The 25,885-nt window shown below is 52.5% G+C and overlaps 1 protein-coding gene across 10 annotated transcripts in view; it reads left to right on the top strand.

Moving 5' to 3' along the window:
• Nucleotides 1–25,885, top strand: part of MAMLD1 (mastermind like domain containing 1) — a 222,932-nt gene that overhangs the window by 86,342 nt on the left and 110,705 nt on the right. For 2 of the 10 annotated variants that reach the window (XM_070256695.1, XM_070256696.1), the window contains exons 4-8: nt 9,352–9,444; nt 9,556–9,704; nt 9,897–10,036; nt 10,554–10,643; nt 11,194–11,263. The gene's annotated coding sequence lies outside the window, so the exon portion shown is untranslated. Of the gene's footprint in view, nt 1–9,351; nt 9,445–9,555; nt 9,705–9,879; nt 10,037–10,492; nt 10,644–10,715; nt 11,264–11,644; nt 11,910–25,885 lie in introns of those variants that run through there. The other 8 variants (XM_070256698.1, XM_070256693.1, XM_070256694.1 and 5 more) reach the window with 6 other exon arrangements.

Consider the following 25,885-nt stretch of genomic DNA (forward strand, 5'->3'; position numbering starts at 1 on the left):
GCTGTTTGTCCCGGGGCAGCTCCTTTTCCTGACCTCAGGGAGGAGAGGGGTCAACAAAGGCCTCCCAGACAAGCACTAAGGCTTCAGCTGAGGCCTGATGGCTGCAGAGGAATGCCCCAAATGAGCAGGAAAAGCAGGGCCCTCTGCTGCCTGGAGGGCACAGTATGGAGGTGTGAAAGAACAAGGTGTTTTGGAATGACCAGTTGTTCGCTGTGGCCGCCACATGAGCTGTCTTTGTTTTTTGTTTTTTGTTTTTATTGAGTTATTGATAGGTTACAATCTTGTGAAATTTCAGTTGTACATTAATGTTTGTCAGTCATGTTGTAGGTGCACCATTTCACCCTTTGTGCCCACCCCCAACCCCACCTTTCCCCTGGTATCCACTAAACTGTTTTTAGCCCATAATTTTAAATTCCTCATATGAGTGGAGTCATACACAGATTGTCCTTCTCTTGTTGGCTTATTTCACTTAACATAATTCTCTCAAGGTCCATCCATGTTATTGCAAATGGAATGATTTTGTTCTGTTTTGCATACATGAGCTGTCTTTGTGAAGGTTGGGGGCAAACCCAGAGGACAGACTGAGTCAGAGTTAGGCTCAAGCCTTCAAAACACATGGCATTTGGCCTGCTAGGTTTCAGACTCGCTTGGGACACATGATACCTCTTTGCTTTCCGATTTCTCCCTTTTGGAAGGGAATGTCTACCCTGTGCCCATCCCACTGTATTAGTCAGGGTTCTCCAGAGAAACAGAACCAACAGGAGATATGTATAGATAGACAGGAGGAGGCTGATGATAGGAATTGGCTCACCTTATGGTGGAGACCGAGAAGTCCCACAATCTGCCATCTACAAGCCGGAAACCCAGGAAAGCCAGTGGTGTAAGTCAGTTGGTCCCAAGGCCTGAGGCCCAGGGGCCCACGGGTGTAAGTCCCAGAGTCGGAAGGTCTGAGAACCAGGAGTTGCAAAGTCCAAGGGCAGGAAAAAAATGGACATCCCAGCTCAAGAGGAGAGAGGGAATTGGCCCTTCCTTCACCGTTCGGTTCCTTTGGGGCCCTCACGGGATTTGATGGTGCCCGCCCACATTGGTGTGGGTAGATCCCTTTACTTAGTCTGATTCAAATGCTAACCTCTTCCACAAACACCCTCACAGACACACCCAGAAATAAGGTTTTACCAGCTATCTGGGCATTCCTTAGCCCAGCCAAGCTGACACACAAAATTAGCCATTATACTCATCATTACATTTTGGAAGCAGATAACTTGTCACTTGGTTTTACAGGTTTGCAAATGGAGAGGAATTTTGGCCCAGGTTGAATTATACCCTGAGTCTCACCCATACCTGATTTAGGTGACATTTGGATGAGATTTGGAACTGAGAGTTGATGCCGGAATGGAGTGAGACTTTGGGGGATGTTGGGATGGGATATTGAGTGTATTTTGCATGTGAGAAAGACACAGGGACTTTTGGGATCCAGAGGGTGGGCTGTGAGGGGTTGACCTGTGTCCCCCCAAAATTTGTATGTTGAAGTTCTAACCGCCAGTACCTCAGAATGTGACGTTATTTGGAACTAGGGTCATTACAGATGTAATTAATTAAGGTGAGGTGACACTAGTGTAGCGTGGGACCCTAATCCAATATCACTGATGTCCTTCTAAAAAGGGGGAAATTTGGACACAGACGCTTGCGTTGAAGGAAGACAATGTGAAGAGACACAGGGAGCAGACGGCCGTCCACAAGCCAAGGAGAGGAGCCTGGAACAGACCCTTCCCTCACAGCCCTCAGAAGGAAGCACCCTTACTGACCCTTTGACTGCAGACTTCTAGCCTCCAGAACTGTGACAACAAATTCCCATTGTTTAAGCCACCCAGTTTGTGTAGGTGAAAGTGGATGGCCGCCTAATATAACAATAATAATCATCATCATAATTAGTACAGGCATACCTCCTTTTATTGAGCTTCACTTTATTGCGCTTCACAGACATTGCATTTTTTACAAATTGAAGGTTTGTGGCAACCCTGCATCCAGCAAGTCTGTTGGCACCATTTTTCAAACAGCATTTTCTCACTTGATTTCTCTGTGTCACATTTGGGTAGTTCTGGCATTATTTCAAACTGTTTCATTATTACTATATTTTTATGGTGATCTGTGATCAGTGACCTTTGATGTTACTGCTGTAATTGTTTTGGGGCACCATGAACCATGCCCATATAAGACAATTGATAAACGGTGTACGTGTTCTGACTGCTCCACTGACCGGCCATTCCCCCTTCTTTTTCCTTCTTCTCCGGCCTCCCTATTCCCTGAGACACAACAATATTGAAATCAGGCTAATTACTAACCCTTCAACGGCCTCTAAGTGTCCCAGTGAAAGGAAGAGTTACACATCCCTCACTTTAAATCAAAAGCTAGAAATGATTAAGCTTAACGAGGAAGGCATGTCGAAAGCAAAGATAGCCAAAAGCTAGGCCTCTTGTGCCAAACAGTTAGCCAAGTTGTGAATGTAAAGGAAAGGTTCTCGAAGGAAATTAAAAGTGCTACTCCAGTGAACACACAAACGATAAACAAGTGAAACAGCCTATTGCAGATATGGAGAAAGTGTCACTGGTCTGGATAGAAGATCAAACCAGCACAACATTCCCTTAAGCCAAAGCCTAATCCAGAACAGGGCCCTAGCTCTCTTCAATCCTATGAAGGCTGAGAGAGGTGAGGAAGCTGCAGAAGAAAAGTTCGAAGCTGGCAGAGGTTGGTGCATGAGGTTTAATGAAAGAAGCTGTCTCCATAACATAACAGCGCAAGGTGAAGCAGCCAGTGCTGATGGAGAAGCTGCAGCAAGTTCTCCAGAAGATCTAGCTGAGATCGTTAATGAAGGGGCTACACTAAACGACAGATTTTCAATGAAGATGAAACAGCCTTATATTGAAGGAGATGACATCTAGGACTTTCATAACTTGTGAGGACAAGTCAACGCCTGGCTTCAAAGCTTCAAAGGACAGGCTGACTCTCTTGTCAGGAGCTAATGCAGCTGGTGACTTTCTGTTGAAACTAATGCTCATTTAGCATTCTGAAAATCTTAGGGTCCTTAAGAATCGTACTAACCTACTCTGTCTGTGCTCTATACATGGAACAACAAAGCCTGGGTGACAGCACATCTCTTTACAACATGGTTTACTGAATATTTGAAGCCCACTGTTGAGACCCACTCCTCAGAAAAAAAGATTTCTTTCAAAATATTACTGCTCGTTGACAATGCACCAGATCACCCCAGAGCTCTGATGGAGATGTACAATGAGATTAATGTTGTTTTCATGCCTGCGAACACAACATTCATTCTGCAGCCCATAGATCGAGGAGTAATTTTGACCTTCACATCTTATTTAAGAAAAACATTTTGTAAAGCTTTAACTGCCATGGATAGTGATTCCTCTGGTGGATCTGGGCAAGGTAAACTGAAAACCTTCTGGAAAGGATTCACCATTCTAGAGGCCATTAAGAATATTCATGATTCACGGGAAGAGGTCAAAATATCAACACGAACAGGAGTTTGGAAGAAGTTGATTCTAATCCTCATGGATGACTTTGAGGGGCCAAGACTTCAGTGGAGGAAGTAACTGCAGACGTGGTGGAAACAGCAAGAGAACTAGAATTAGAAGTGGAGCCTGAGAGGTGACCGAATTGCTGTGATCTCATGATAAACTTTAATGGACAAGGAGTTGCTTTTCACGGACAAGCAAAGAAAGTGGTTTCTTGAGATGGAATCTACTCCTGGTGAAGATGCTGGGAAGATTGTTGAAATGCATGTAGAATACGACATAAACTTAGGTGATAAAACAGCAGAAGGGTTTGAGAGGACTGACTCCAAGTCTGAAAGAAGTTCTACTGTGAGTAAAATGCTATCAAACAGCATCAGATGCTACAGAGAAACCATTCATGAAAGGAAGAGTGAATCGAGGCGGCAAACTTCACTGTTGTCTTATGTTAAGAAGTTGCCACAGCCACCTCAGTCTTCAGCAACCAGCACCCTGATAAGTCAGCAGCCATCAACATCGAGGCAAGACCCTCCACCAGCAATGACTCGCTGAAGGCTCAGGTGATGGTGAGCATTTTTAGCAATAAAGTAGTTTTTAATTAAAGTATGTGTTTTTTTAACAATGCTATTGCACTCTTAAGAGACTACACTATAGCATAGGCATAACTTTATACGCACTGAGGAACCAAAAATTTTGTGTGACTGGCTTTATTGCGATGTTCGCTTTGTTGCAGTGGTCTGGAACCGAACCCGCACTGTCTCCAAGGTAGGCCTGCAGTAGCTGCGGTATACTTACTTTTACAACAACTGATACTAGCTGATCACTTATACTGTGCTACCTGCACATGGATTATAGTTAATGCTTACAACAACCCGATGAGGTGGTCACTACTGTTATCTTCATTTTGCTGACTAGAAAACTCACCCCAGGCCGCCCAGTAAGCGTTGGGCCCTGGTTTGAACCAGGCAGTTCTGCTCTAACACCTGCATTCGATGGCATGTTGGGCAACGTTGAACAACCAGCCCTCATTTGCAGCATTTGCTCATTTCTGTGGTGTAGATACTCCCACTGTGGCCAATTCCAAGCTACCAATGAGTCACCAACAGGTTCACAAAATTCCTGACAATGTAGCAGTCCTTCCTCGTGAGCTGGTGCAGGCCAGCCAACCAGCACAGCACCAGGCCCAGCGGGAGTAACATGTGAAGTGCATGTTACTTTCGTCCTCCCTGGTCAGTTTTGTCTTAAAGGGGATCTATGGAGGCTGCTGAGTCCCAGACCGCCTAGGACATTCAAATCCTGGTTGTAGCATGAGTAACTCTGCCATCTCAGACAAGCTGCTGAACCTCTCTGGGCCTCAGTTCGCTCATCTCTGAAATTAATTTTTGAGGCTTCATTGAACTCACGATGTGAAGCAGGGGGCCTGATGCATAGTAGGTGTGCCCCAAGCTTTAGCTGCTTTTATTGTTAATATGCTTGTGTTTTCCAGAACAGCAGAGGAACATTGTCCGCTATTTCTCCAGTCGTCTGCCTGGACGATGTGCCTGCCCAATGCTGGGCCCTGGCTGGTTCCCTGGTGTTGGGTCATATTAACTTTCTGAATGGTTGTGGTGATGGTGCCGCAGTAGCCTAGCTCGTTGCTAGGACAGCAACAGGCCAGGGGTTTGTTGTGTGGGTTTTTCTTAATCACAAAATTGCAAATGCTCTAAAGGGTCCTAGAACAGTGGATGGAGCCTCTTCCCATGTGGGGCCGGTCATGCCTGTGCTGCTGGAAAAAAATGTCATTGCATAAAGAGTAATAATTAGCAGGCCATCTGCATAGTTTTTTCTATATAAAAGCTATGACAATGTCTTTCAGTTATGTGTATGGTGTAAGAGGAAAACTGGCAACCATCGAGATCTACGATCATTCCTGAAATTAGTTATCCATCTCGGTTTAAATAACCATTTCCCATCTTTATCTGTGCTCTCATGGTATTACCCACGGCATTCTAGAAGTGGCATTCATGGTAAGCAAGGAGCTGTGGGGGAAAAATTGACTTACAGCCACAGCTTTCTGGTTTCCTGGTGAAATCGATGCAAGCCATTCTACAGCCCCTTAATTAACTGCTTGCTTGCTAATGAGGGCTTTTTCCTTAAAGGTTCCTATTTTTTAAATCAGTGAAGTCACCAGGAAATTACAATCAATACTTTAACAATTTCCCATTTGTTTCCATTGTGATTCTTAAAAACGCTTACCACCACCAATGTCCCCAAGAAAATTAAAATTATTTAAGAACATAGTGATGAGAAATAATTCGACTCGTTTCCCAGGTGCTCTCCTCTACCCTCCTAGGCGAAGTGCCACGTGTCTTATGCAAGTGCCCCAATCTGGCTCCTCACCTGGCACAGACTTACTTTTTGCCAGACATATCAAAACACTCACAGTTTGCCCAAAATCATACGGTGTCTAGAGCTCCATGCAGGACCTGAGCTTTCATCCTAATATGCTTCGTCTTCCTGGATTCAACACCTGCCCCGTCTTTGGGAGGGTTTGGGATAATAATCATGACAGTAGCCTCTTCTCTGAGTGCTACCAGCCTACAGGCCAGGCGCCCTGCCAAGGGTGGTCCCACGCATAGGGGCTGCAACCCTGACTTCACCCCAGCAAAGCAGGTACTACTCTGACCCCTACTTTAGAAAGGAGACATCTGGCTCCCGAGGTTATACAGCTAGGAGGCGGCAGAACCTGGGTCTACGCCGGGGGCTCCCAGATCAATTTGCACTTCCTCCGCATGGGCAGCCGCCACCCTGGGCCTCCTCACCGGTGTTTGTCTGTCCTGGTTCCTGTCGGTGTGGCCTCCAGTCTGCTGTGGTTAGAGAAGGCAGGTCACTGGGGTCAGGACTCTATGCAGAGGAGTCAGGAGGCCCTGAGCTAATGCTCCAGCAGCCAGGAGCTCGGAGCCTGCATCTCAGAGCCTGAACTGTGGGGTGTGGCCTCTGCATGGGTGAGGCATGGTTGCAGGGGGCCGGGAGCCAGGGGCAAGGCAGAGGGAACAGGTGGAGTGCAAGACCTCCAGGTGGGCACAGCCAACAGCCTCTGCACAAATGCAGTGGTAGGCAGGGGGAGACGCCGGGCACTGTGTTGAGCCCTGCCACATCCGCCACTCCATTTCCTCCTTCTGGATCCGGATTCTGCCATCTAGAGGGTACCCTGAACGCCCCTCCACCCTAACCAGGGGTCAGCTGTGATTTCATCAGGCAGGCTTCAGGGGAACCCCAGAAGTCTCTACTAAAACAGTAAAACAGGACGAGCCGAGGGCAAAGGGCTGTAGAGTCACAGAGATACAGACAGGGCTGTGGATGGCCAAGGCAGGGAGGGTGCCCAGGCTGTGCTGTGATGGGTCTCAGGCCAGGCTTCACAGAGGAGGAGGCTTTTGAGATGAGCCCTGAAGGTCAGGTGGGATTTTGACAGGAAAGCTGGAATTCTAGACAGGGGAAATGCATGAGCAAAGGTGCGAGGTGGGAAGAACTAGGAATTATTTGGTGTCTAATCAACAGCCAAGCCAGGCAGGAGGCCCAAGGACATGTATGAAAGCACCAGGAGATGAAGCTGGAAATGGAGGCTGGGGCCCACCTATGGAGCGCCTTAAACGACAGGCTGAGGAGTTGGGATTTAGCAGTAGGGAGCCACAGGAGGTTTTGGAGCAAGGGAGTAACAATGAACAGAGCAACTGGATGTGTGTTTCTTACCTGCAGTCAGCACGCCTGTTCTTCATGGGCCTCTACCTGTGCAGGCCACACAGAATTCCAGAGGCTGGCTATCCTGTTAAGCCCCCAGCATTTGTCACGTGAACTTGGGAAAATCTAGTATACGTTCACAGGAATATGACTATGAATGACAGACAGCTGCTGATTGCCTTCATATCCCTTGAGTTCTAGCTTTGGACCAGACCAAAGGCAAGGCCCACACTGGCCTTGGCATGGTGCCCCTGGACCCCCACAGCCCAAGCCTAACCCTTTGCTGGCAGCCTCTCCTCAACAGGGCCAGGAGATTTCCCCAGGAGAAGGGAAGCCCTTTGAGACCCCTGTGGGATTCCTTCCCTGGCCTAGACCCACCTGCCAGGACGACACAAGCTAAATGTGAATGGCCACATGGCAGGTGGAAGCATCCCAAGCTTTGAGGCCCAACTGTTTACTGCTCTGCCACTCTCAAGCTGTGTGACCCTGAACATGTCCCTTCACCTCTCTGAGTCTCCCATTTCCTCATCTGGAACATGGAGATGAGGATAGCTTACACCTCATCGGGTTCGTGGGTTGGGCCGGTAAAGCCCATGGTAATGGAGAGTTTATAGCCCCACGCTTGGTCTGCAGTTTTGGTGACAAAGGGTCTCACAGTCGGTCTACCCAGGAGGAGAAAGCCTTCACTTAGCCTCTGCCTCTGGCCTCCTCTCCCATTTCTTCACCAGCCTTGGGGTACCCACGGTGACAAGCACAAAGGAACCTGTTTCCAACAGTAACTGAAAGAACCACAACACGTCTGAGCCACGAGGCCCCTTGGTGACATGACCTGAGGCTAGTTTCATGGTACTTACACAAAACTCTTTGCCTGACCTCCATCTTTCTTAACCTGTGATCAAGTCCTTAAAATGTAACGACAGCTATAGGCCCCTTTCCCAGTGTGTTTGTACAATCCTGTGGTCCCCAGAGTTTCCTCAAAAGTTCCAGGAAATTGGAATCCTACAAACTTTCATTGAGCAGATACTCCCTGCCAAGCACAGTGCTGGGAGCTGGGAATATAGCAGTGAGCAAAACAGGCCAGCCTGGGCCCTCCCGGGCTCTAACCTATAGAGGAGGTCAGCGGGTGGTAAGTACCAAAGACACAACGCAGCAGGGAAGGGGGGAGGAAGCGCCAGAGATGGGCATGAGGGTGTGAAACGTTACACAAAGCAGCCAGGTGACACTGGTGTCAAGATTAAAGGAAATAAGGGAGCCAGCTCATGCAAAGGCCCTAAGGAAGGCCATGCCTGGTGTGTTGAGGTAGAGTCAGGATACCTGGAGCAGAGGGAAGATGATGTCATCCAGTTGCGGGGAGGTGTTTAGGCGCAGCCTGTTAGGCCATCAGAAGCACTTTAGTTTCACCAAGTAAAATGGGAAGCTACTGCAGGTGCACAGAGATGGGGGACTAGACTGGGCTGGAGGGGGGTGTGGCTGGGGAAGGTACGAAACAGAGCAACCTGTTAGGTGGCTCCTGGAGTAATCCAGGTGGGAGACGCTGGTGGCTGGGCCCAGGCGGTAGCAGTGGAGGAGGAGAGAATGCTGGGATTGTGGATGCATTTTGAAGACGGAGAAACAGAACTGACCACTTCTCTGGATGTGGGGTATGAGCGAAAGAAAGAGGAATCAAGGAAGACTCCAGAGCATTTGGCCTAGGCACCTTGAAGGATGGAGCTGACACGAACTGAAGTGGCAGACTATAAAAGAAGTGGCTTTGCGGGGTGACCAGGAGCTCAGTTAAGGCCATGTGGAGTTTGAGATGTCTAGTTGCATCCAGGTGGTGGTGCCAAGCAGGCAGTTGGCCATTTGACACAGGTGCAGCTGTGATCGCACAGGCTCCCAAGACACTCGGGGGGAGTAGGCATCACATGCCCCAGTGGGGAAGCCAAGGGGAAGTGATATGAGGATGGAATGGAGGTGTTTGGGAATAGAACCCCATCTTCCACCTCCTTGAGCAGTGCACTTTAAAAACCCCCTGCAACGCCCTGTGATAGACACAGGGATCCCCAGTTCCCCTTTGTTTAACCGGATTCCCTTCAAGGTACTCAGGAGCTTTCTCTTGCTCTAGGGAGACATAGCCATTCTAGGATGACTCTCCCTGCCTGCAGGACCCAGACAGTCCAAGGGCCAAGACTCCACTACGGCCTCATCTGGAGTGAAGGTAAGGACTGAGATCAGTTCAATCACCGGAGAGCAATACCCTCTCCTGGCCACGGGCCCTCTGCAGAGCAGCCCCGGCTGCGTGGGACCAAGGTGGGTTCCTTCCCAACAGCCCGGCTGAGCCGCGTGCCCCCACCGCGCCCCAGTGGGCCCTGCTGGCCCTGGTACGGGGGCTTCGGAGCAGGAGTCCGACACCTGTGCCTCGCGGTTGGGCCCCGGGACGCAGCAGCTCAGCCAGGAAACTTCGGAAAACATTCGGAGGCAAGTGCCCAGCTCGGTTGCGCCTACGCAGCCCACGAAGGGACTTTGCTTGGTCCTCGGAGGGGGCCCCAGCGTTTTCTGCAGGCCGAGGGCGTGGGCGTGGAGGGAGGGAGGGGCCGAGTGGGCGGCGGGCCCACCCCTTTATTCCTGGCCCTCGGCTGGGCCGAGTGCGACCAGATGTGGTGATGACAGGTCGCTATTCAGAGGTGCGGGCGGGAGCTGAGAGCGGTCTCTGGAGCTTCGCTGTCCGCTGCTGCTGTCGGACCAGACGCGGCGTCCGTGGGCTGAGCTTAGTCCTCGCCGCCGCCGCTGCCACCGCCGCAGAAGTCCAGGTTAGGAAATGCACCCTGGGCGGGGACCCTGGAGAAGGGGCACAGGCCAGCCTCCGGGAATAAGGACAGGGGAGCCACCGGCCGGCCGCGGCGCCAGGGCAGAGGGCAGACAGCGCGCTTTAGCCCGCCGGGCAGTTCAGAAGGAACCTATGTTTCTGCAGAAGCTGCAGGTGTCTGCCCCGGGATAACCCCGTGCAGAGCGGGCCAGTCCAGCCCAGCTCGGGCAGGGGCTTCGCCGGCCCTGGGCCAGTGGGGCGGGAGACTGTCGCGGGCGCCCCTAGGCTCCTGGCTGAGCACAGGGGCGGTCAGCATAGACATGGTCCGCGTGGAGGCGAGGGTGGGGGTTGGGTGGTGGCGGGCATAGGAGGAGGGGAGGAGGGAGAGGGCGGGAGGAGGGAGAGGGCGGGTGGAGGGTGAGAGAGCTGCGAGAGAGGGGAGGGGGACGCTCGGCGAGGAGGGGGGCGGGTGCAGTTCAGTAGCTGCCACCTGAGAGCTCTAGTCCCCACTGCCGTCACAGCAGGTCGGCTTGGCCGTCCCGGCGGGAGCTATCGAGCAGACGTTTCGGCAGTGGGACGGGCGCTCTCCACTCGGCAGCCACCTACTGAAGGTGAGCGCCCTCCCAGGGCGAGGGCGAGGAGGGCTGCTAGCTCTTGGGTCAGTTTCTGCTGAGAATGGGAAAGGGTGTGGGGGGGGGGGCGGCGGTGTGGAACAGGCTACTTTACGATGGGACTTCCGTCCCTGTGCCGCTCCGGGGTCCTCCAGGGATCTGGTCTGCCATGTCTCTCTATCTTTCACACGGTGTCTCTCTACCACTCTATGTCCGTGTTTTCTCTTGGTCTCTGTCGGTGCCCCTCTCGGTTTCTGTCTCTCCCTCTCTCTGTCTCCCACGGTCTCCTTCTGTTTCTCTCGGGCTCTGTCAGTCTCGCGCGCTCTCTCGCCCTGTCGCTGGTGAGTGCTGGCACTCCCGCTCTCTCTGCTCGCTCTCCTGGGTCAGGGGCGCGAACCGCTCATCAGCTGTCTCTGCCCAGACGCGGGAAGTCTACCTGCCTCGTGCGGGTTTCCCAAGTGCGCGGGGCTCCGCCTGCGGCCCTGGGGCGAGCTGCATCCGCTCGTGCCCGGGAGCGCTTGGTCACCCCGCTGTCGCCTCTCCCCATCAGCGCATCGTCTAGGCGGGCCACCTGCTGCCGAGGGCACCTACCGCCTCCCGCTGCTTGCGGAGCCACCAAGGTAAGTGCACCCGTGCCCCTTCCTTCCCTCCCGTTCCTCCCAGCTGCCTTTGACTGGAGTTGACTGGAGAAATGAGACGACCACAGCGAAGCCAGCCTTCAGCCGCTTTCCTTTTTTAAAAGTGGCAGGAGGGCCCGATAGGCCCCTCAGGCGGCCGCTGCTCTTCCGCTGCCCCTGGCCCCATCCAGGCCTGGAAACGCGTCGTTTCGGGCTCAGGGCTGGTGGGGTCGCGGGCGGGGCAGCGTGGCTTCCCCTTTAAGGCCGGAGCCGCTCGTCGCCGTGAGTGTGAGGGTGTGTGAGTGTGCGGCGTGCGTGTCTCCTCCTCCCCGAGTGACACAGCAGTGAGAAATGCCTATCAGTAACTTAAACCCCCGAAACTCCACCTTCCGGGCGCGCGGCGCGGAGCCGGGCGGTGGGAATGGAGCGAGGAGATCTGGGCCGCCACTGCAGCGCCGCCGGCATGAACTTGGCCTCGAGCTGAAGCGGCCGGCGGCGGGCGGGCGCGGGGGCACCGGCCGCTAGCCAGGGGGTGATCTGCAACCGGGCCGCGCCACTCGGCAGGCGCCCGAGGCCAGGCTGCCCGCGCCGGCGGCCGCCCGCCCCTCGGGCACTGCCCCCGCCGCCGCCGCTGGAGCTCCGCAGCACGGTAAGGCTGAGGGCGGGCGCGAGAGGCGCGACTGCTGTGGGGTCTCCAGGGTGCACTTGTGGCCCCCACTTGTGGTCCCCATCGTGGAGGAGCCAGGGCTCGGGGATGCTGAGGGCAGAGGGACCCCAAAGTTTGCTCTGAGCGTACGGCCCACCTGGCGCTGCGCGCGGCCGCCCCCCTCTCGGACTGGCCGGGCTGGACTAAGCGCAGCTCGAATCGCTGGGGACTGCGGCCTCTGCCTGCTCACCGGCGCCCACCGGGCGTCTGGAATCGGGCAGGGGCAGCCAAGTACCGGGGAGGGAAGGCAGAGGGACGCGAGCCACGCGGGCTCCCCTGGCCGCGCCAGGCTACCGGGGAAGCTCCTACTCCGTCCCGGCGCCTCCGGGCCGCTTGCAGCCCGGATGCCACTGGCGACGCTGCCTTCGCATGCCAGCTCCCTGAGCCTGGGCCATTCGGCTGTGGGCGCTGGGCACAGGATTTCCCCCCACCCCACCCCAACCGGGTTTGCCGCCGCGGAGCGGGAGTGTGGAGTGTGCGCGCGCGCCGAGCCCGCTGCCTTGCGCTCCCTCCCCTGCCAAATCTTCCTCTGGAGAGCAGCCCCGAGGAGAGCTGGTGGCTCGAGACAGTTCCGACTGGGCTTCTGCCCAGACCTCCCGGCGCCCCCGCGCTCTGAGCTCCCAGGCCTCGGAGCAGCGGCAGAGCCCGGTGCCGGCCAGGGCGGGCGGGAAGCCCCCCGGAGCGCCGCCAAATACTTTTCGTGGCTACTTGGCTCGGCTAGACTCCGTCCCCATGCACTGTGTCCGAAGCCGCTTGGAAAGCTGACCATGCCGTCTGATGTTGATCCGTGATTAAATGCGGACCGTGCAGACACTAATAGGATTAGCCTGCCAGAAAACTGCCCTGAAGTCGTCGGAACCTGAGCAAACAGACGCACCTCGGGCTGGGGGCTTCGCCTGGTCGCGCTCCTGCAGCTGGGTGCGGCTGAGCGGGGCACCCGAGTGTGGGTGTGAGTGTGCGCGCGGGTGGAGGCACACGATGGCTGGGGAACGTGGGGAGAAGGGACCCCACTTGCTGGGGTAGCCTGTCGTTGTTTGGCAGTAGAAGGAATGCCCCCGGGGCGCTGTCCCCACGGCAAACGTGTCGTTTGCGGGTAGCCGACCAAGGCCACCTCGGGGACATTGTCTGTGAGGGCGAGCGAGGCGAGCGTACGAGAGGCGGCCGCGCTGGAACAAAGAGGCAAAGTCTCCCCGAGCCCGAGCAATTTCAAAAGAGTTGTCTAGGAAAAGGGCCCGGGTCTCCCAGGGGAGACCCCCGCGGGAATCGCGCCGCCCCCACCGGCCCGGGCCCCAGGCCCCGGGCGATCCTGTTCCCGGGCTGCGGTAACCTGGCGAGCAGCATCGCAGAGGCGCAGCCAGGCCATTGGCAGGCGCGGGCCTCCGCCCGGGTGCCCACGGGTCGGGCGGGGTCGGCCGCGCACCCGCGGGGGCTTCCTGGCCGCCGCCGATCAGGGCTCCCGGAGGCCGCGCAGCTTCTTCCCCCACCCCACCTCTTCTTGTCTTTATAGATCCCCCCTCCCTCCCACCCCCGCCGCCGCTGCCGCCAACAATCCGCTTTATAAAAAGCCCCTTTGTTTCCCAGGAGGCTGGAGAGAGGGAAATGGAAAGGGACACAGAGGCAGGGGGCGGGGGCGGTTGCCTCCCAGTGGCTTCCAGCCGCTCGGGACAGTAGGGCAAGTGTAGGCGGTGGGGGAGGGGGCGGTGTTTCGAAGATCCTCCGCCGGAACCCCGGAAGGTGTAGGGAGCCCTCGGCTCCTGAAGCCCGCCCGCCGTGCGCCCAGCCTGCCGGCGGTGTACACCCCGGGCGCTGGCGGCCCGGACGGCCTGGCGGGCGGCTCCGCGAGCGGACGGGCCCGGAGGCCAGAGGCGGCGCACGCTCGGCGGGGTGAGCAGACGCGGCTCGCCGCTGCGCTCTCTGGGGCGCGGGCATAGGGGGCGCCCTTTCCTCGGTTTCGCTTTGCAGCCCGCGGCCCTCGCCGCCCTGGCTCAGGGCGGCTGTCGCCCCCGCCAGTGGCCGAGACGACGGCGGCGACTCTGAGGCTTTCGCCACCCCGCGGCTACGCTCATCACTCCTTCCCCCGCCCTCCTGCCGCCGCCCCCCACCCCCGACGGGCTCAAACGCTCCGCGGGCCCCCTTTGTTTGGCGGCAGGGAGGGAGTCGGCACCGCCACCTTCGAGGTTCCTGCAGCCTGGGCTGGCAGTGGGGACGAGGATGCACCTCCGGACCGTGCCGCCTCTGCACGGACCCAGCGCCGGGCACTTGAGGTGTCCAGGACGCATCGGCTGCCGGCGTTAGTTGGACTGAGGATTTAGCCCGGCCCCTACCCTTTACACCTGCCCTCGTCCACAAACTTCTGAGAACCTAGGCTGGAACTGAGGAATGCTAAACTTCATGTTAGAAGTAACCTTTCTCCATCCTGTCGGCCTGGCTGCCCCCGTCCCCCAAAGCGGTCCGCTTCTCTCCTTGTAAAGTTTATTCGGAAAAGGAATACTAACAATAAGGAAATTTGACAAATAAGGAGAAGTGGGCGGGGCGCAAACTCGACTGGTGGGTCTCGGGAGCAAAGTCAGATTCCTCCCATTCTCTCGCCGCCCCCGCCCCCTCTTCCCATTTAATCTCCTGGCGACATGTTATTTGTGCCTTTTCGCATGTCTTTCCCCCACTCCACTCCCCTCCGGTCTTTGGAATAGATGCTGAAGCTTAACTCCCCCCACCCCCACCCCCAATACACACGTCCCAACTGCATCTAAACCGCAAGAAAGTACTCAAAGGGTAAACGATGGGCTCTACCTTCTCCTCCCCCCTTTGTGCTTCCCTTCTGGAGCAAGATCATTGGAAAATAAAGCTGCTGATGTGTGAGATGGAACATATGGTGCCTCCATAAGAGAGAAGCTGAAATGGCCTTGAACCTGCCGGACAGACCAGCTGTTTGGTGCCAGCCAGAGCAGCTAATCAGCTTCTTCCCCTTAAAGTAACAGCCTGGTTTTCTCTGGATGCCCAGTTTGCCTATTAAATAGGATATTCTCCAGAGGAGAACCGTAATGGGTTCCTGTATTGCTTTGTGCTTTGCTGGCTCTCCAGTGCCTGTCCCCTGCTCTGGGGGCTGCTGTGGCCTCTCCCCATGTGTGCCTCCGGTGTGTGAGTGTGTTTCCTCCGACACCGATGTAAGCATGTTGCTGAAAGTGGAACTTGGGAAGAAGGAGGCAAGGGAAAGGGAAAGAGAGGGGCTGAGAGATTCCCAGATGCCTGGAGGAAATCTCTCTGTTTCCTTCGGACTGGCTTTAGAAAAACGAGCAGTACCCCACCCCCGTTAAAAATATCGCGAAGAGCTGCAGCTCTTCCTTATAAGATCTCCTTAGAAATCATCCTCCCCGGCCATGCCCATTTTCAGTTTTCCTTCAGTACAGTGTGTTTGAGAGAGGGAAAAAAACATTTTGGCGTTGGAAGAAGAAAAAGCTTGGGGAGATACAAGGAAATTCCATGTTAGGAAATCATTAGCAAAGGGTGACTTCGTCTGTTTTCCTGCCACTGACGCTGACAGTGACACAGATGTGTGGGTTGAAACAGGAACGTCATTGGATTTTTAAACTCAACCAGGAAATAGCCTGTTGCTGGGGTGGAGGTGGGGGTGGGGGTGCATCTTAAGGTAGGAGATTTACTGTTAGCAATCTTTTTCATTAAGAAAAGGGATTTTTTTTCAAGCTTGGCCAGCACATTTAATATCATTTTTCCCTTTTAAGCTGATCACCTAAGGCTTACAGCGCACCTGTTAATAGATCAGCCCTAGGAAGCTCACTTGCTCCTCGGGAACAAGCGGCTCTTCTGCCAACAGTTGGACCACTCCCCTAGTTAAAAGGGGCTTCCTATGCACAGTAAATCTTTTTCTTTTTAAGATTCTGATTTTTTTTCTGCAGCAGTGCATTGGAGAGATAATTAAATAGCCTAGGAGCTGGGAAACTTGTGTTCTAGAACACTCTTTCCACTTATTAGCAGAGTGATCTCGGGCAAGTCCGTCCTCCCTCATTGTTCCTCCTTCCCCCTTCGTGACCTCGGAGTCTGAGTCCCTTCCAGCTCTAACACTGATTTGTGAATGAAATAGTCATTTTCTGTGAAAGTGAGACAGCAATGGGGAAAACAGCTAGGTATGTAAAGAGATGGGGGTAGATTTTGAGGGGCAGCAAGAAGAGGAAAGAGTAGGAAATGGCCAAAAGCCAATCAAAACACTGTAAAAGTGGCAAACATTCCCTCTCTCTGTGTCTTTTGCCAGTGTGGGCTTCTAAGCCAGAAGCATCCATGGTGGAGGCTGGGAGGCCACCCGCAGGGCTTCTTGTCCAGTCCCCCTAATCTATTGACGGCAGGCCTCCTGACCATTGGGTTGGTTTACAGATAACAGGATCTAGACTCTTTGAAATTAGACTGGCGTGTTTCCAAAGGACTCATCTAATATAGAGCAGATTTGCTGCTTTGCAGTTATTTAGCAAAGGTTTCAAGGACAAAAAGGCCTCCCTTCTACACGCATGTGCCCCACTGAGGTATGGACTCTGAACTCAGTGTTGAACCTTTTCTTTTCTTCCTAATCCAGCTGGGTGTTTTTTAAAAACCACATTTCCAACTTTGAAGACACAGCAGCCATGCAAGAATCTGTCCCTGTCCTGCTTGATGTTAATATTGATTTTTTTTAAACGGATGGGGGGCTGTGAACATTATGAAGAAGGACCTTTTATCCTCTGAGCTCTTTGGCAATTATCTTGCTGCCATAAATGTTGATACACATATAATGGATGTAACTAAAAAATCTCCTTATCCAAGCAGAAAAGGCTGAGTGTTTGTTGGAGCAGATAGAATGCTGAGAGTGTGAATAGACCAACCCAGATGTGGCTGGGGAGGGAGATAAATGATGGCGGAACAGGAGTCGGTTACTATGGATCAGCACAATAACCCAGTTCCCGTCATACACCTCTCACAACGCCACCGAGGGGTAACCTAGGCAGCACCAGTCAACTGTATGGCAGGAGAGAAGTATCCCGAAGCTCAGTCGAAAGCAGTCTGCTTTTTCAGACACTGAGTCCTTAAACAGCTTCGGGACTGTGAGGAAGGAGACTTCGTAAATCTGCGTGAACCTGATGTGGTTTTACTGCAGTGCTTAGTACTTGTTTTTGTCTTCATTGTTGTCATTTAGTCTGCAAATAGAGCAGAGGAAGAAGAACAGGCCCCACGGAGCTGAGGGGCAGTTATTCGAGGGTCCCATAGAGGTGAGGAGCAGTAGCTTGTGTTATAAAGTATTTACCTGCAAGGATGGCGGATGCGCAGGCTCCGTCAGGTCCTGCTCCCAAACGACCAGCCCGGGCCTGCTAAAGCCCCAGGAGCATTTTCTGCAGGGAGAAGGGAGGGAAGCAAAAGAGTTGGGTTCCCTTCTTCCCCCATCCCGTTTTTTCCTCCCCATTCAGAGAGCATCCCCAATTTCCTTCGGGCCTCAAGTCCCCCCACTAAAATGCGACCTCTTCATAATTTCCAAAGCAATCAGCTTTCTCACAACCCAGAAAGATCCCCCAGAGTGAGGCATAGCGAGGGGCCTCACTGGCTGTGGGCCCCCCGGAGTAAAGGCTTCCAGAGATAGGGCCTAGGAGCACCAGAAGGAAAAAGCCCTTTGCAAAGTCTTCAAGAACTTTCTTTGTCTAGAGAGGTTCCTCTGGACCTCCCTGGAATCCCAGCTTCAGACTCCTTCCTCCTCTCTCGCCTATGTGAGGGTGGGCTCTTCCTCCTCCTGGAGGAGAAGCCCACTCATCGGAACCCAGTCCTACCCTGGCTGCCTTCTGACCTCGGGGCAGCCAGCGCCCCTTTCTGCACAGCCTGGGTCCCAGCCTCACAGTCTCCCCATTTCCTTGGGGTAGGGGTACCCAGCTGCCTTCTCCCAGTGTACCCTGCTGCTCACTCTGCCGGGTAAATAACCATTAAGTGGGGTTTGGGAAATGCTATTTTCTTAAGGCTGAGAATTGTTCCACAAGGCCCAGAGGAGGATGGGGCTGACTGTGGGATTTCGTCATGCTAGAAGGGAACCTGGCCAGCTGGCCCTTGTTTTTCCTCCTTTTCTCCAGCCACGGGAGTACCTGGACACTGGGCCATAGGGACACATTTCTGCTGATTCTAGAAGAGGCCACTGGAGGCCGCAGGGCCAGAACTAGTGAATGGCATCTGGGTCAGAAGGGCCTGATGGCCTCAGCTTTGTGCCTTCTATTTTTTAGGAATTGTGGGCCTTTGGGAACTAAAAGCAGGACAAGAACCAAGTCAAGTTGTCCTGAACACCTTGGGCTATCTCGAGTACTCCGTCCAATTGTTCCGAAGCCCCCTTACCCCCACCCCCCACTCAATGAAGAGTGCTTTTATATTTTGCCCAGCATTTGAACCTGAAACCCCCACCTCCAGCTTCCTTTAGGGGCTCGGTGACACAGAGTGGGATGGGGATGGAATCCAGCTCTGCCTGCCTTTTTGTGGTCCCGTTAGCTGGTTGACCACAGTTTCTGCACATAGTTGGCGTAGATGCCCCAACTCACCAACAAACTCAGATGCTGAAAGACGGAGAATTGTCAAGCTAGAAGAGTAAAGCTCTGTGACTTGACAGAAGAGGAAAGTGAGGCCCAGAGAGGGGGCCCGACTTTCCTGAGGGGACACAGGGAAGGGAGCCTGAAGTAGACAGAAGCCTGGACTCTCACTCTCGACCAAGTAGTTGGGTCCAGAACATCCATGTTGTACCCATGCTGTGGGCTCACAGGCTTCCGTTTTGAGAGGAAATGCAGTGCGTGGAGGAGGGCCATTTTTCCTTATGATGTAACGTAACCTGCCCTGTGTCACTGTGTGCTTTGCTGAGCATTGTTAGGACAGGTGAGGGGCATATTGGAATCAGAACTCAAAGTCTAGAGCTAGGTGAAGATGAGACGTTGTAAGTTAAGGATCAATCTGGGGCCCAGGCATTGGCGCCTCGGAAAGGAGTGTGTCTCATCTGGTTTTGTTTGCAAGTCACTGATAGAGAGTTGGGCAGCCAGCCCCTTGGAGGGCTTGGCTGGGTGGGCTCTGTTGCCATTTGCAGGGTTGTTTGGGTTTTGTTCTTAATGAGATCTCACTGTTAATATCTGGAAGTTCCAGTGCCGACCTCGGAATTTTAAGTGGGACAGTAGTTTCAGTGTGGTTGCCAACGTCACATGCTTTGAGTGTCTAATACTGAAAGACTGGCATGCATCAGGCTAGGTTTGGGGAGGAGGGCACTGCATTTCTAAGCTGCTTGTCTGTCAAGGATTAATTTAACCTCTAATTACTACATTTTCTTCACAGTTTGCTGCACGAACATGTTGTAACAAAAGCTCAAAGAAGTATGCCATTTCGTTTCACCACCACTCTAAAATTAATATCAGGGATATGGAGTCAAATCTGACACACTTGGTGTTAAAATAATTGTGCTGACATTCGAATTAAAGTGAACAATCTGGTTGTTTCTAGTGATCCCCTAGCGATGGGGTAAAGAGCATTATTGTGTTAGTCGCAGCCACAGCCCTCAAAATGAGCCCTGCAAATACAGAGGAGAGTCACTGCACTAATCCCAGGGGAGCAGCCCGCGCTCCGACGCACGGCCTGTCTGTTGCCTTTGGAGCGTGACTAATGCCCCACGCAGTAGGGCAGCCTGGGAGCCCTTTCCACCCGCTAATAAGGAGGGTGGTGAGGTCTTGTCCCACAGCAGAGGTGAGGCTGTTATCAAATTGGAGCCTCCCAAGGGCCTGCTCCTGAGGCAGAACCTGTTCAGAGCGTGGTGACAATGAAATTGCAAGATTAACCCGACGGGGAGTCTCCAAGCAGGCCTCTCTGCCTCCTCCTCCCTGCGCCCCCCAGAGTAACAGCCCCTTGGCAGTTCTACAAATCTCTTTCGTCCTCACCTTCCCAAATGGCAGCAGTGGATGTGGGAGCCAAAGGCCCATCATCTGCTCTGGGGTGGCGGAGCATTCTGGCTTCTCAGACCCTGGGCGGGAGTTGCTCACAGCAGCATCGTTTGCTTCCTATTTCCAAGTCCACTGAAGTAGACGTGGGATGAGAGTGACGGCCAGCTTAGGCGGTTGTGGGGCTTCATCTCCGTGTCTGGGCAGTCCTGGAGAACCGAACTTTTACACACACACACACACACACACTCTCACTCACTCCTATCTCAGTGGCAGAGAAACATGATCACTCTTCATTTCCTCCCAGGAAGTAGGGGCACTTCGCCTTTTAGAGCACATTTTGCCCCTTGAGTTGAGAACTAGAAGCTGACATTGTCTCTCTTATCGTCAGCACATCCTTTCAGGAAGGTGGTACCCAGATAGAAAGAGCTAGGTCTGAAGCCCTTGTTTCCCACATGGCTGGGGACAGGCTGTCCGGCCTTTTCAGGCATGCCTTTGGGTTGGCCCTTTGCAAAATCCTGAGCAAACCAAGTTCTAGTTCAGTCCTCCCACCTTCCCCTTCCTGGGTCCTAGACCACCCCTGCCCCTCACCACTCTTTGCTCCTTACCTGGAAAGGCATTATCCTTAGCCCTCTTTACCTTAGTGTGACTCCCTTCCTCGGGAGAATCTGGAACCTCTAACTTGAATTAAGGATGCAAAGGTAGCCATACCTTGGAGAGCATCTGCTCTTTAGGGAGCAGGTAGGAGGTGTTCAGGGGTTAGGGAGGCCCTCTTGGACCCCCCAAGTGGTACCACACACAAAGCTGGTTCTGTTCATGAGATTGCAGAACGGCCGACCACCTGGCTGCCAAGGTTCTCCTGAACTGGCCCCCAGGGAAGTCGACCCCAGCTGGTCTCTTGAGCTCCAAATCCTAACAAAAATGATTCCTGTCTCTCTCGAGCAAGGGCAGCTCTGCCTTTTGTGGATCACAGACTTCTTTGAGTATCTGATGAAAGCTGTGGGTCTTCTCCTTAGACCACTGCACAAGTCTGTGTAATGTTGTGCCTAATTTCAGAGCCTTCTGGAGGCCCATTCATGGCTCCCTCAGAGATCCTTTGAGACAGGTTAAGAACTCCTCAGTATGGTGCCTTGGGCTGTGCCAGATTGCGTAGCCATCCCTGGTCACCACTGTAATGTAGGAAGAACAATGAGCTTTGCCTTCAGTGCAGGACACTGACCAGCTGTAGGATTTTAAGAAAGTCTGTGAACCTACCCGAGCTACAGTGTCCTCGGTCGTCAGAAGGAAATATGAGAATGCCAGCCCTACCTAACTTAAGGCATCTTGGGAGAGTCCAGTGAGCCGGTATTGGTGAGATTGTCTTGCAAACATCATGTTCAGGGCACACGCTCGGGTTGCTCTCTTTAGTGTCACTGGTCACTCTTCATTTTGCCTTCCCATTTGGCCTGAGAAATTTACCAAAAGCAAAGCAGGTCTCTTTTGACATGAAAAGACCTTTTGTCCCTTCCTTTGATATTGCATAAGTTACACCCAGGCAAGCTAGCATAAGAGAGTCTCTGGCTTGGGAGAGACCTCCCAGGGCACACAGTGTGTCTGGGATCTAGACAGTTCCGGAGGCCACACCTGGTTAGGGGTCCTGCTTGCCCAGCCCTCAGTGGCTCCGGAGTGGGTCCAGGGTGTGTGTATCTGGCCCAGTGCCCTGGAGGAGGTTCCATGTCCGCCTGCCACAGAAGTTAACAAATGGGATCCGAGAAGGCACGCGGTTTGGTTTGGTTGTCCACATTCAAGTGCTGTCCCACCTTATGTCAGGAGAGAATAGTGGATCCTCGACTCTCCCCTGAAATCCCTGGAAAGCCCTGGTCAGCTTCTTATGAAAACCGGGTGGTGGACCTGCCCTGAGGTCTGGCCAGGGCCCTGTCCTGAGGGAGGGGAGCCTCGGGAGGAGCTTGCAGCCACTTTAGTGGGGGAGTCCGCCTGGGAGAGAAGAGGCTGGCTGGACTCATTTCAAACAAATGTGGAAAGATTCCCCATGGCAAGACCGGTAGGGCTCTTAAGCCACAGATGGGGAAACTGATGCCCTGAGAGGAGCCGGTGCTTGCTGAAGGTCACATAACGGGTCTGGTGCCCTGCGAGAACACAGATGAGCATGAAGCTATGTCCTTGGCCCTCGTTAGGCCTGTGCTCCCTCCAGGCTCTCTGGCTCCTTAACAATAGTATCTTTTCACCTCTCTGAAAAACACAACCCCATCATCAGATTAACCTGGCTCTAACGAATGCTCAGGTCCTCCACGTCTGCGCGAGAGAGTAAATAGCAGGTTTGGAAAGCCCTTTGAACCCTCAGAGGATGATCCTGGCCTTGCAGAGCCGGTTGCTACGCAGTTGCAGAGTCGAGGCAGCCGCACATTTGTAGAGCCGTGGATTCCCTTCCCCCACACCCAAGTTAGGAACCTTTTGGAAGGGAGCGTGTTGCTAGGAGCTTGGGCTTTCTCCTTTATAAAGAGGAGTGCTGGTTTGCTTTGAACTGGCTTGCAAACAGATTGAGGTGTCCCCCCACCCTTTCTTTCTTTTGTTAAACCAGCCAGATTTGCCAGGGCTGGTTAAGTGCAGATCATGTTGAAAATGAGTGTTCAGTACCGGGTCATTATGCAGAGTGGCGCCGATTCCCAGCCTTTGCTGGAGCGTCTCGGCCTTAGCTTCATTATTCATCTGGAGGGGGAGGAATGCGCAAGTTACTTGAAAGCAGATGCCACCCAGCAATTTTAGGCATCTTCACATAATCAACCAAAAGGATGGTGGTCCCGTAAATTGGCAGCTGTGGCAGTTGGTGCCTGCCCTTTGGAAGATTCACCCTTTGGGACCAGCTTTCTGCGTCTGGGAGGGGTCGCTGGCGCTATAGGGGGAAGAATGTCCACCTGGGGGTCAGCTGACGTGTGCTCCAGGCCCAGCTCCAGGTCCGTTGTACAGATTCCCCATCTGTACAATGAAGGAATTGACTGAGGGAATCCGAAAGGCTCCTGTAGGTCTGACGTTCCATTATTCTCTGAGTGGCAAATTAAACTCCAAGTTGCTTGAAGTATTTGAAAAGGATAAATCCTAATTTATTCTTTTTGAAATGACCAGAGACTTGAAAGTGTAGGGGTTTCATTTTAGTTTGGCAGGTGGGGGCTGTGACTGTTACACAGAGGAGCACAGTTCTAGAAGTTTGGATAAACACGAAAAGAGTTAATAGATGTTTATGTAGGACCAAAGAATGTGGAAAGTGGAAGTTCGCTTGGAGACCCCTGGTTTTGCACGCGCGGATGCTGGGGCTGGATCCACCCAAAAGCTGCTGGGAGCCAAGCTAGTCTGGGACTCAGCCTACCCTGGGGCTGTTTGCTCCATCCGGTACCTCACAGACCCTTACAGAAGCATCCAGGCCTCCAGCTTAGTATGGGCCTGCGGGCAGCAGATTATAGGGCTGAGAGATTTTGATTTCTAGCTATCAAATAGTAGCTTATCAAAAAGGAATTTTTATCCCCCATCCCAGCCCCTGACAACCAAGAGCTTTCAGCTAAAGTAAATATTGAATTTTGTTAGTCTTGTACCGACGCCTAATTTAAAATAAAACAATTTTTTTAATAATGGGGGGCGGTCCTTGGGGGCCTGTTATTTGGAATTATTTTAATTTAAACATATGGGCTGTCTTAGGTTTGACTTCCTATTTGCAGACTTTTCACTATATATGTAAAAATATAAGCCACCCCACCCTTATTTTTGTGATAAGTAATAGTTTGTCTTGTCTAGGAGCAGCTTGTAGTTTCTCAGCTGTTTGCACTCCCAGTACTCAGAGTGTTTGCTTACTTGTTTGTTTTTGAATCTCATAAGTGTGTTGGCCACCTATAGCTCATGGGTTGTTTACAAAATCTGCCCGGCTCATCCCTCAGCCATCAGCTCTGGGGCTATTTCTCTTGGTTCTAGCCAAACCCCCTCTTATCTGTGTCCAGACCCCACATCCTCTGGCCTGGTACTGGATCAGTGTCGGGGTGCAGAGCCAGGGGGACCCTGGGCTGGAGGGTGGCTGCCTGAGTGCCAGGCCCAGCTCTAAGCCTGACTGTGTGACCTTGGGCAAGTCCCTTTTCCTCTGTGGTCCCCACAGTTCCTATCACTACAGTGAAAGGCTGGCCTAGAGGGGTAGACGGCTCTCTGAGATTTTCCTCTTAGTGGGTTGGACTGTTCTGTTTGGAGGCTGTGATTTGACCAGTGCAGTGTATGACCTTTAAACCCTTTCTAGAGGAAAAATTCCCCTATCATCTGAATCATTGAAAGAGGTAGGTAGACTTCTAGTCCAAGAAAAATGAAATGGCCGAGTACTTTCAAGTAGATGAGCTTCTCTGCCCACGTAGTTCCTGATGGCTGTCTGCTTTTTGGAAAAAATGTATCTGTTCTCTCCCTCCCACTTAGTTTTGCTAAGAGCTTTGGCGTTGAAATTAAGGCAAAGAGGGAAGTGGGAAAGGCAGGCAGTGCCTAAGACCCTTCTCTCTGCTGTGGACCCTCGAAGGTGGTGGGACACACTGGGTTGCCTCTCCGCTCCCATTTGACCAGGTCAGGGGTCAGTATGAAACTAGAGCCCAGAGTAACCCAAAACTGGAATTTCAGTGCTGGTCAATTCAAGAACTGGTCAAAAGTCATTTTGAGAAATTGATTCAGCACAGATATTTGGTATATTTACTATGCGACAGGCACTGTTGGAGAATAGATGGATGGATGGACAGATGGAAGGAAGGAAGGATAGACAGATACATGAGAGTTAAGAAGAGAGTTAAGGCTACTAAATAGCCAAAGTGAAAGAACTTATGCAAATTAATGATGTGTCAGGGTGATGATACGAGAGTGAACAAAACAGACAGAACTCTCATGGACGGTAGTCTAGTGGGGGAGACCAATGATAGAGAAGATTAATAAGTAAAAATATAGTATATCCGAGGTGATAAGTGCCTTGAAACAGAATAAATCGAGGAAGGGAGTTGGGGAGTAGGGTGGCCAGCAAGAACCTTGCTGAGAAGGTGAGATTTGAGCAAAAACTTGCAAAACCATTCATCAAATAGGCCAGGGCTCTCTCAGAGAAATAGAATGAAAGCCATACATACAATTTTAAATTTTATGGTAGCCACATTAAAAAAGTAAAAAAGAAGCAGGTAAGATTAATTTTAATAATATATTTTATTTAACCAAATCTATCTAAAAGATTATTATTTAAACATGTAATCAACTTAAAAATTGCTGAGATATTGTACATTTTCTTATCATGCTAAGTCTTCACCTTCCAAGGTGTAGTTTACACTTATAGCCCACACTGCCAGCCCTCAGTGGGCACGCGTGCCTAGTGGCTACCATATTGGACAGCACATAACTAGACTCTTCAAGTTAAACACTCTCATTTTAGCAGGTCCCTGATAAACTGTGCTTTACAGGGTGTTTTCTTTGCTGACTGGACTGAAATTTACAATACTGAACATTGCTAATCATCATTACTTTGCATAAGTACTTTTACCGCGGGTCTTTAGTAGCCTTTAATATCTTAACTCTCGTGTATCTACCTGTCTTTCCTTCCTTCCTACCTTCCCACCAACCTTCCATCCATCCATCCATGGCTCTACCTGAAAGAAGCCCTCTGATTCTCAGTTTCCTGCCTCATGGGCTATACTCTGAGTGCAGATCAGTGGACCAGCTGGAGTCTACCACACTGAGCATGGCTTTGAGGAGCATTGGCAACAGGTCTTTTGTCAGAAGGAAGGCTCCAGTTACCATTCCCTGAATGCCTGTGTGCGCCTGGGGACTCCAGTTCTGTTGCTTCTTGGAAACTCAGCCATCAACTGTGAGCATTTTGTGAGAGTTGTCCCTCAGGCCTCTACTCTGCTCTCTACACCTTCTCCCTGGGGGGTAATTGATCACGTCTAATCTTTTTTAATTTAATTTTTTAGCTTGAGGTAAATTCCGACTCCAAGACAAGCTGCAGGA

The sequence above is a fragment of the Equus caballus genome, chromosome X, assembly GCF_041296265.1.
Source record: "Equus caballus isolate H_3958 breed thoroughbred chromosome X, TB-T2T, whole genome shotgun sequence".
Lineage (NCBI taxonomy): Eukaryota > Metazoa > Chordata > Mammalia > Perissodactyla > Equidae > Equus > Equus caballus.